Raw genomic sequence first — 10,514 nt, 5'->3', positions numbered from 1 at the left:
TATGTGGAACCTGAAATTGTGTACAGAATTTGGGTTCTGTGCATTCTGGGGAGAAGCTTTATAGCTTTCATGAGTTTTTCCAACAGGTGAAGATCCTAAAAAAATATTAAGGTCTGCAGCCTAGCGCCACTACTCCAAAATATTGTTTAGGAGGCGCACTCAGACTATCATGCTGTGTTTCTGTATGTGAAAATAGAAGCCTTAGCAAATCCTTGCTTCTTGAGATTTTTTTTTTAATGTTTATTTTTTGAGAGAGAAGAGCGAGCGTGTGGGGGAGCGGCAGAGAGAGAGAGAGAGGGGGAGACACATAATCTGAAGCAGGCTCCATGCTGTCAGCACAGAGCTGGAAGCCGGGCTAGAACCCACAAACTGCGCTATCATGACCTTAGCTGAAGTCAGATAGTTCACCAGCTGAACCACCCAGTCACCCCTTTCTTGAGGATTTCTATTTCATCGTCCTTAGCTATATAAAAGAATACTAAGACACCCAGGTTCAGAGTATTATTTGAAGTGTTAAGAAACCAGCAAGAAACTGCTACAAATAAAAACATTTTAAGAATAACCAGGCCTTAGGGTACCTGGGTGGCTCAGTAGGTTAAGCTTTTGATTTCAGCTCTGGTCTTGACCTCCAGGTTGGTGAGTTCCAGCCCCGCCTTTGGCTCTGTGCTGACTGCTCAGTCTGGAGGCTGCTTTGGATTCTGTGTCTCCCTTTCTCTCTGCCCCTCCCTCCCCTTCTCACAGTCTCTCTCTCTCTCACTCTCTCTCTCGCAAAAAATAAACATTAAAAAAAATTATATAAAAAAACATTAAAGAATAACCAGGTCTTTTTATATATTCTCCAAGATTAAGTGTCACATCGCTTGGGATGCAGAAATTTTGAAAAAAAGTATCTGACCATTCATATATTTGCCATGTGGATCCAAAAATTGACATTTTGCCACAATTACTTTATTTCTTTTTTCTCTATATATGCTTTTTAATCTAAAACATTTAAAGTAAGTTGCATTTGTTACTTTTCATTGCTATGTACTTGAAGAATAAGGACTTTCTCCTAATAACCATAATGCCATTTCTAAGGAAATTAGCAGAATTACATAATCAAATATCTATTACATACTCAGATTTCCTTGTCTCATAATTGCTTTCTGTAGCTGATACTAATTTTTTTTTTTAATTCTTTAGAAAGAGAGAGAAAGAGAACATGAGCTAGGGAGAGGGGTGGGCGGAGGAAGAGGGAGAGAGAGAGAGAGAGAGAGAGAGAGAATCCCAAGCTGGCTCCACACTCAGCACAGAGCCCCGACAAGGGGCTCAATCCTGCAACCCTGGGATCTAGACCTGAGCCGAAATCAGGAGTCAGACTCTCAACCGAGTGAGCCACCCAGACACCCCTGTAGCTGATACTTTGATATTTTTTTCACCATCGAGGATCCAGTTGAGGTTTATACATCACTTTTGGTTGTTTGACTTTATGCTTTTATTTAGTCAAGAGAATAGGAAAATTTCTGTAAAAGGAGATTTTACATACAGTTGATGCATGTGAACTAGTTGGTATTAAGGTTTGAGGGGAATGGTGATAGTAGTACATTTCTTTTGGCTTCTTCCCTTTAGAAGCTCAAAGATACTACCCAGTTCTGATATTTTTTCAGGTTATTTCCTGTTAATCTAGATCCATTAACAACATTTGTAATTATGAGGAAGGCCAGTAAGATTCGGAAAGGGATTCATACTTGTTTTCACTTGAATGCTATTTTTTAATGTCTTTGGAGAAGTATTCTTATGCATGTGCTTGTGTTTTTCCTACATAGAAAGAATTTTTTCTTGTATCAGATGAATATGCTTATAAATTGCCATAAATTGTGTAGTCTGTTCTTTTTTTGTGAAATTTGGATATAATGGCCTTAGCTGGAAGTTAGCATTGATGAGGGAGCATAAGGCAAGCTAAAGGCCAAGCACAAGCTAGCACTACCCCCCTGCGCCCAAATATGTGATATCCCTCAGGCACTCTTGGCTGCCCAAAAACAAAGGAAAAAAACAAATGGTTAACTGATAGAGATCACAGTCATACAGGACATGGGTTTCCATCAGTTTACAAATACCTTGGTACAATTACAAAAAGGGGGCAATTTTATCAATAGCCTGAAGTCCAGGAACTCCCTACTATCATAATGTTAATGGCTTTGTTAGAGGGAAAAGCAATCTTAGTTGACAATAGCTAGGCCTCCATGGATTTTGTGAGTCTTTAGAATATGAAAATCCCATTGGAAACTTCCCCTTGACTTTACTTCCCACACACAACTCCCAGGTATGTAACCAGTCACTCTTCACAACCCCAGTGCAGCTCTTTCTGCCCACAGCTCTGTCCCTGTGTTTTAGTAAAATCACCTCTTTGCACTGAAGTTGTCTTCAAGAATTTTTTCTTCGCCGTCAGCTCTGAACCCCCACCATCACCACTAAACCTCATCAGCATGGTTCAACAAAATGTAGCCTGGCATTCAAAGTTCTCCATAGTTTGGCCTTCAGCTACCTCTGTGTGAGAAGTAAGTGAGGTGATTCATTTTCAGAAATGTCAAATAAAAGTTGTGCTGTTTAGTTAACAATAGGTTCACAACTTATTGGAATTATGTATGATTTCTCTCCCCACCCCCCTTCAAGGAGTCCCAAACCCTTAGACCCTTCACTTCCTGGTTCTTTCCCTTTTACATTTCTGGGGCTTGTTTTTACAGGCTTTGCAAAGAGTCCAAGCCAAAGAACTGAAGTCTCTGTGCCTCACCTAAAGGAATATACATTTGTTCCAATCAGATTACTTTTTTTTAAAAAGGCTTTATTTATTTATTTATTATTTATTATTTATTTATTAACATTTAACATATACCATCATGTGAATTTAAGGTGTACAATGTATTAGTTTGATACATTTCTATATTTTAATATGATTCTTGTTATAGCAGTATTTATCACATTATACAATTATAATACCATATTGTCTGGATTCATTACACTGTTCATTAGATCTCTATGGCTAATTTACTATCATTGCAAGTTTGTACCCTTAGACAACATCAATTTATTACCCACGCCCTCCCTGGAAACCACTATTTTATTCTGTTTTTTCCAAATTTGGCTTTTTAGATTCCACATAAAACTGGTATCATATAGTACTTGCCTTTCTCTTTCTGACTTATCTGACATTATTTCATAATGTGCTCAAGGTCTATCCATGTTGTCACAAGTGGCAAGATACCTTCCTTTTTGGTGGCTGAATGATACTCCATTGTATGTATTTACCACATCTTTTTTTTTTTTCTTTTTTAATTTATTTTTTTAACTTACATCCAAGTTAGTTAGCATATAGTACAATAGTCAGATTACTTTTTGCCTTACTTGGGCATAGGTGATATCCAGGTAAGGCTATAACCTCTGTAGTACTCAGCCCATGAGGAATGATGGGAGGGACTTCACCTTAGGAGATAAATTGACTGCTGTAACTGCCCCAAGTGTGCCTGTCCATATTGCTCTTGCCAGAACATTGATCAAAGCCTCACTTCACTGTGCTCCCCGAGTCTCTGGGTCCCTCCTTTGATTGGGTCAGCAGGCATATTTCTCACATTTGGGGGCTTGCCCAGGATTCACCTCTACCCGTGGGGGTCTAGGTCCTCCTGCGAGAGAGGAGACATCTCCCACCCCGGTTTGCATGCCCTTTCCACGGACAGGCCCCTGGTCCCTTTAGAATCCATGGAGCTCAAGATTTTTGCATTTGGAGACAGAAGAAGTGACCCTGGGGAAAGCGTAAAAGGCACCGCGGCAACCTGGTAACTCTGTGCACAGACCAAGGTAGGAAAATTGGACTATAAGTATTGCCTGGGGGATGGGAAATTGTGAGAGGCTGAGTGTGTGTGACTGAGACGTATTCTAGATATGAAAGGAATGTGGAGTCTAGATCTGTGGTTCAGTTCTCCCGCAAAGAAAACAGGTGGAGACGGACAAAGTTGGTTCTGGAGAGTACAGGAAACCTCCATTAAGGGGCCTTTGGTGCCCCGAGGGAAACTCAGGAGCAGGAACTAGCCTGGTCTAGGATGGGGAACAAAAATTCTAGGCCTAGGGGTAAGGGAAGAGAAACCCACAAAGAGGTGGGGTCTCTTCATATTCCCTCAGATAGTCTATTGTAGTACAGAGAGGATACAGGGAATAAGGACAAACATAAAATGATCAAATTCTGCTATTTTGTTTGGACTAAAGACCCAGTTAAAGGGCCATCTGTTTTTTGGCTCAGAGGAGAACTGGGTCCATCAGGCCCTAGTCCATTATGCAAATGATAAAAGTTCTAGTACACTGGAGGAAAGGGATTATGCTGAGACTGAGGAAACGTGGGCTCTTCATCAGTCCCCAAGGACTCTCCTTGGAATGCCTTCTAACCCATTGGAATGAAATTCATATTGCAAGGTTGAAAAAACAAACAAACTCATCTTCTTTTGTAATACTGGCCTCAATACTCCTTAGGAGATGAGGAAAAAAAAAGGTCTATTAATGGGACACTAATGATTGTCTAAACCGGCCTCCTCTGGTTGCTGGTGGAGATGTATGTGGGGCATTCTCCCTCATTCATTTCCTGGGTTGATGACTATGATAATCAGAGCCAGTTGTCTGTGGTTAGTCTACCTCAGGAGGGATACTTTAAGGAATAATCCCAAGCAGCTGCTGAAACTCCTTTCTTTTGTTTTGAGGAAATTCCCTGTCTTCTCAGTCCTGACATAGACTCCATATTTCCACTTTGGTGGGGGAAAAAACCCCAAACAAACATGGTACCTGCTCCTCTGTCCAAGCTGACAACCAGAATCATTCTCTGCCTTCTATTAGCACCTGTCCTCTTTCTGCCTTCCCCTTCCCCTCCTCCTGATTCTGCCCCACCTAAGGGTGAGGTCTGCATAACTGATTCTATATACTCCTTGGTGACTTCAGCATCTTTGGCTCCTCCTCACACCCTCATTGTCAAGGAATGAAGAACACCCACTTGAACCATCTACCTCAGATTCCCCCACTGGTGTCCCTGGTAAAACTGACAATGGGGAGCAAGTGATTGACTTTAAGTGGATGCAGTTGAAACATATTTACCGTTTAAACTAATTTAAGTTTGTTGGTTTGAGATAGACATGTATTTAGAGTTATCGGCATTAAATATGAAACTTACTCTCCTGGCAAGGGTGTTCAGCCAGCTGAGTAAAAGTTTGCCAGAGTAGACCCTGATTAGGACAATAATGATCTGGGGGACAGGGTTAAGATGCAGGATTTAAGAGCTAATATCAAAGGAATCAGGGAATCAGCTCCAAGATGTCAATGTCGGCAAGGGTTTTGAGATACTGAAAGAGAAGGAGGAAACCCCAGCTGTTTTCTTACAGAGGCTTAGAGGTCAAATGAAATATTCAGGCCTAGATCCAGAGAAACTAGTGGGGCAGAGTCTCCTGAAGATTAATTTATCACTAGAAGTTGGCCTGATATTGCCAAAAAGTTACAGAAGATGGATGGATGCAATGAGAAGCAGAAGAACTGCTCAGGGAGGCACAAAAGATATTTGTAAAGAGGGATGAGGAGAGACAAAAACAGTTAAGATTATTGTAACTATTGAGAAAATGATTGAGATGAAAGGGGGAAATGATTAGGAAAACAAAGGCAAGAGAAATGTAGCTTAAATAAATCTTACAGCTTGTAGTCCACTGATGGACACTTGAAACGTGCAGAGCTAGACCTGCAGAGCCTTAAGGAAGGCTGCCTTAATGTTACAGTTTTATTACCTAGGTTTACTAAAGGTCAAGTAAGCTTTTGTTATCTCTGTTGAAATTTGTTAGCAAAAAGAGGACTTAAAATGATGGCTAATTTTATCTCAAGTTTTCCTGGGTGGGTAATTGTTAAGATAGCTTTCAAAGTCTTTGATAGCCTGAAACTTTAAACTTTTTTGCACAATAAATGGGATTAAATTCATTGGATATTTAATGAGATAAAATGTTAAAGCCTTGATTACTAAGCATAGGTTTGTGCATTTAACTTCTTTTTGTAGAGAAACTAAGGGTATTTGGGTCTGTTGGTAAGCATTCTTTGTGCTTAGTTGATTCATAAAATTGCCATCTAAAGAATTCTGATATAATAGTTCACAATTGATAACTACTTTGTTTCACTGGAGACTAAGGTTCTGCTAAATTCAGTTAAGATTGATGGAAATAAGGAAAGCAACTTTCTATGTAAAAGTAGATATATAAAAAAATAAAAAAAACAAGCAAATTTTTGTTGGAGGCAAAAGAAAATAATTTTGCCCTAAATGAGACTGGTTAGAGAGGAATGGCTTGGGACAAAATCCTAAATACAAAGGAAAGTTGTAGAAGGTTCTTGAAGGGAAATCTTTGGAAAGGAATATTGTGTGATCACAATGGACTAAGGTTAAATAAATGGATTTTAAAAGTACACTGGTAGAAGATTAAATTCTGCTTTACTCTCTGTTAAAAAGACAACATTTTCTTAGATTGTTGGTCTGCTTCTGATTAAGAGAAAAAAAAAGGAAAGGTGTTTTTTTCTCCTTTGCCCAAAGAGATGGCAAGAACTATGATTTTAACAGAAAGGGAAGGACAACACGCCCTTTTCAGTTGTTTTGCTCAAGACTTGGTTTGAAATTGCTCCTCCTTTGATCCAAAGTCTGGGTAGAGGGCTGCCAACCTCCAAAGGCTTCCACATTTAGAGGAATGGATGCCTGTAGAGGCATATGAGGGATGGATGACTATGATATATGAAAGGCTTTTACTGGGATACATGGGAGCCATTTTGCTACACTTAGCTCAGTATAGCTCACTTGTACTTGTTGCCCACCGTATTCAGGCCTTCCCCATAATGTGACAGGCGTGTTTCCCCTACAAGAAGCTAGAGTGCTGGAAAGAGAAACACAAGGAGGCACTACCATGATAAGATTACAAGTAGTTTTTTCATTTTGAGATTTGAGACAGATAAAAGAATAGGTAACTTTTCTGATGATCCAGATAAGTTTTTCAGAATATTAGGTATGTTTTGAGTTGACCTGGAAAGATAAAATGCTTTTGTTGAATCAGACTCTTAATGAGACAGAGAAGTGTGGTGTTCTGGCCCCACCTGAGAGATATGAGGACAAGCAACTTCTTAATTATCATGGGACTGGAGGTACTATAGGGAACTCCTAGTTTCCTACTTGGGTTCAGGCAGTTGTACACCCCGAGATCCTAATTGGGACTATGAGAATCCCATTGGGGATGGTATCATTGCCACTTCCAAGCTTGTGTTTTGGAGAAAGTATGGAGGTCTAGAGTTAAACCCTTAATTATGCAAAATTAGCCCCTGTTTTACAGACACAGGACAAGAGCCTGGTGGTCTTTCTGGAAAGGTTAAGGTTAAATATATGCTGTCTCCCCCTGACACCCCCTGAAGCTGAGACGATTCAAAAAACAAATTTGTCACTCCATGAGCAGCAGATACTCCAAGGGAGCTGCAAAAATGGCTCTTGGCTTGGAAGGAACCCTGGAGGAGCTCTTATGAGCTGCCAATTAGGTACATTACAGTCAAGATTAAGAGAATAAGGAACGGGAAAGGAGATGTAAAAAAAAAAAAAAAAACTAAGGCTTTACTATGTCAGACCAGACTTCCCAAGGTCCTGGCACCAAGTGCTGTTTATGTGCTGTTCAGGGCACTGGAAATGAGAATGTCCTCAGAGGAGACAAAGTCAGAACCCTGTAAGCCATACCCTTTGTGTGGAGACAATCACTGGAAAATCTGAATGCCCTCATGGACCTCAAATTCGAGAGCTCAGATAACCAGTGTCCCTGAAAGGAACGGATGGGTCCTGGGCTCTTCATGGTGACTCCCCTGAATCATCTGTCTATTGGAAACCCAGGGCCTTGGGTAACTCTAGAAATATAAGGAAATCTGGTTGATTTCCTTCTTGACACTGGATCTTCCACTCCCAGCCAACTATCCAAACGCAGAGTAACAATTCAAGAAAACTTATGACTAAATTTTCTTTCAGCCACCGGGGTGCATATGGGGAGACTTTTTTTCCCACATTTTTTGATAATGCCATAGAGCCCTACTCCCTTGCTAGAAAGAGACATTATGACTGGATTAGGGACTATAGTGCTACTAGCTCCAGGGGGGATAAACATTTCCCTACAGTTATAGTAATCTGGATATAGAAGATCAATCTTTCTTTGAGGTAAAATTAATTATGCCTCATGGAGTTGTTCCTATGGAAACTGGATGGCCAAAGGAAGATTTGAGAATTGAGAACCAAAAATTAGTTCAAATATTTAATTATTCTAACAACAATATCACAAGATTCAAATAAATATGGAAGAGGAAGGAAAAGCTATAGTTAAATTAAAAAAAAAAAGAAAATGACCAGACAGGTTAGGGATCTTGTGGATGACTACGGTTGCATCTTTACTTACATGGTGTGACCTCCTCCCTAGGAGACAATGCATTTGGAATATTAATGCTTGTTGGTCTAATACTTTTTTTTCTTTAAAAAATTTTTTTCTTTTGTATGTTATTTGTAGAAGCTTTGCATATGCCAGAAAAATAAGAAAATTTTGCTAGCCCAGGCGTCCCAAATACCCTCCCATTATTTGGACCTCAGGATTGAGCTCTGAACCTGCCCTGACTGCTGTACTCCTGTCATTGCCCCCTTTCAGCAGGAGCAGTTGTTGTCCCAATTCCTAATGGCAGTTAGGAGTCAGGTGTTCAAGAGGGGAATATGATAGGAAAAGATGGGATTAGTAGGCAAAGAGGGAAAGGGTTAGGACCTGAGGTCCCTGGGTTGAAAACAAAAGCAAAACATATTTTAGAACAATGCTGGGAGGCCAACCACACAGACCCCCTCAGGCTTAAGATTGCTCTTAAAAAAAAAACAAATGTCCCTGCCTTGTGCCCAAATTAACCTTTAATGAAAATGGAATCAACTTAGAAGAGGAGGGATTGTGAGAATTAAGTGAGATGATTCATTTTCAGAAATATCAATTAAATCTGTGCTGTCTAGTTAACAATAGGTTAATAACCTATTGGAAATAGGTACTAACCACCCCCTCCCCTTCGACCACCCTGTGGAGTGTCAAACTCTTAAATACTTCACTTCCTGGTTCTTCTTCCCCCTCTCCATTTTTGTGGTCTTATTTTTGAGGGCTTTGCAATGAGCACTTGCCAAAGAACTGAAGTCTCTGTGCCTTACCTAAAGGAATGTACGTTTGTTCCAGCCAGACTACCTTTTGCCTTACATGGGCATAGACGACACCCAGGTAAGGCTGTAACCTCTGTAGTACTCAGCCAATGAGGAATCGGGGGAGGGACTTCAGGCTAAGAGATAAATTGCCTGCGGTAACTGTCCCAACTGTGCCTGCCCATCAGACACTCCCTCTTGCAAGAAAGTTGATTAAAGCCTTGCTTCACTGCCCCTGAGTCTCTCCTTCCCTACTTTGATTGGTCAGTGGCATATTTCTCACACTCCATAAGTTCATTTTCCTCCTATTCTTTGCTTACCTAATCCTCTTTCCAAAGTGAACTGTTTGCCTATTTACTGTGTCTTACTCACCTTTTTTGTCATTTACATAATCGTGTCTTTCATTCTCCTTAAGAATGCTCTTCAGATCCTTCTGTACTTTGGGGACCCAGCTCACATCCCTCATAAGTTTCTCCCTTCTTTGACCACCCGTGGCTGTTTATTGGCTGTTTATTAATGGATTAATTAATTAATTAATGGATTAATTAAATTAATAAATAAGTAATGGATTTCTGGATAAATAATTTAGAATGTAGTTCTAGAAAGTTTTCTACCTGCATTGGACTAGACATGTTGGCATGTCCTGAACCATCTCCTAAGATTACTAAAGAAACTAAGGAAGGCTGGGATAGAAGTTTTACTGAGAGGGACTTCCCCTTGGGAGATAACTCTTCCCCTGAGAATCCTGAACCTTAGCCTCATAGTGGGATTAACCAGAAACTGTCTTTGTGAGAGTCATATACTGACAACTATACTGGACATTGACTCCAAGGGAAGGTGGAATGAACTTTGGAGGGAGATGATGAGGAAAAGGTCACTAATGCTGTGAAGAACTTTATGGACTTATGTAGGAAAGCTCGACTCTCTTGTTCGTTCCAGTATATTCTGTAAGTAGGACTGTTTTATCAAAGAAAGAGAATATGTTCTGCCCCTTTTGGAAAGGACCAGCAGAAAAACTACAATTATTACTTATCTTTGTTCCTTTCAATAAATCTCCTTCATTCCTTTTTTGGGTTTAGCTTTTTCCTGGAGAGGGCTACACATTCTTGAGGCTAAGCATTTTTAGTTAAATGGCCATCTCTACGTAATAGAGTACATATTTGGGGTTAACTGGAGGTGTTTTAGCTCCCTCATCTATAGAATTGCAGTGAATGCATTTTGGTGGGGTATGAACAGGAGCAGAGGCCTGCAGGAAGGAGATGCTCAGACATTTCCAGAGAAGGAATGATAGAACACT

The 10,514-nt window shown here is 40.2% G+C and overlaps 1 protein-coding gene across 3 annotated transcripts in view; it reads left to right on the top strand.

The window, feature by feature from the left end:
* The window catches only part of ASB3 (ankyrin repeat and SOCS box containing 3), a 119,553-nt gene that overhangs the window by 25,201 nt on the left and 83,838 nt on the right, over nt 1–10,514 (top strand). The window lies entirely within an intron of this gene.

Source organism: Lynx canadensis, chromosome A3 (assembly GCF_007474595.2).
Source record: "Lynx canadensis isolate LIC74 chromosome A3, mLynCan4.pri.v2, whole genome shotgun sequence".
NCBI lineage: Eukaryota > Metazoa > Chordata > Mammalia > Carnivora > Felidae > Lynx > Lynx canadensis.
The sequence above is the reverse complement of the archived record's forward strand: the minus strand, read 5'-3'. Positions and strand labels throughout refer to the sequence as shown.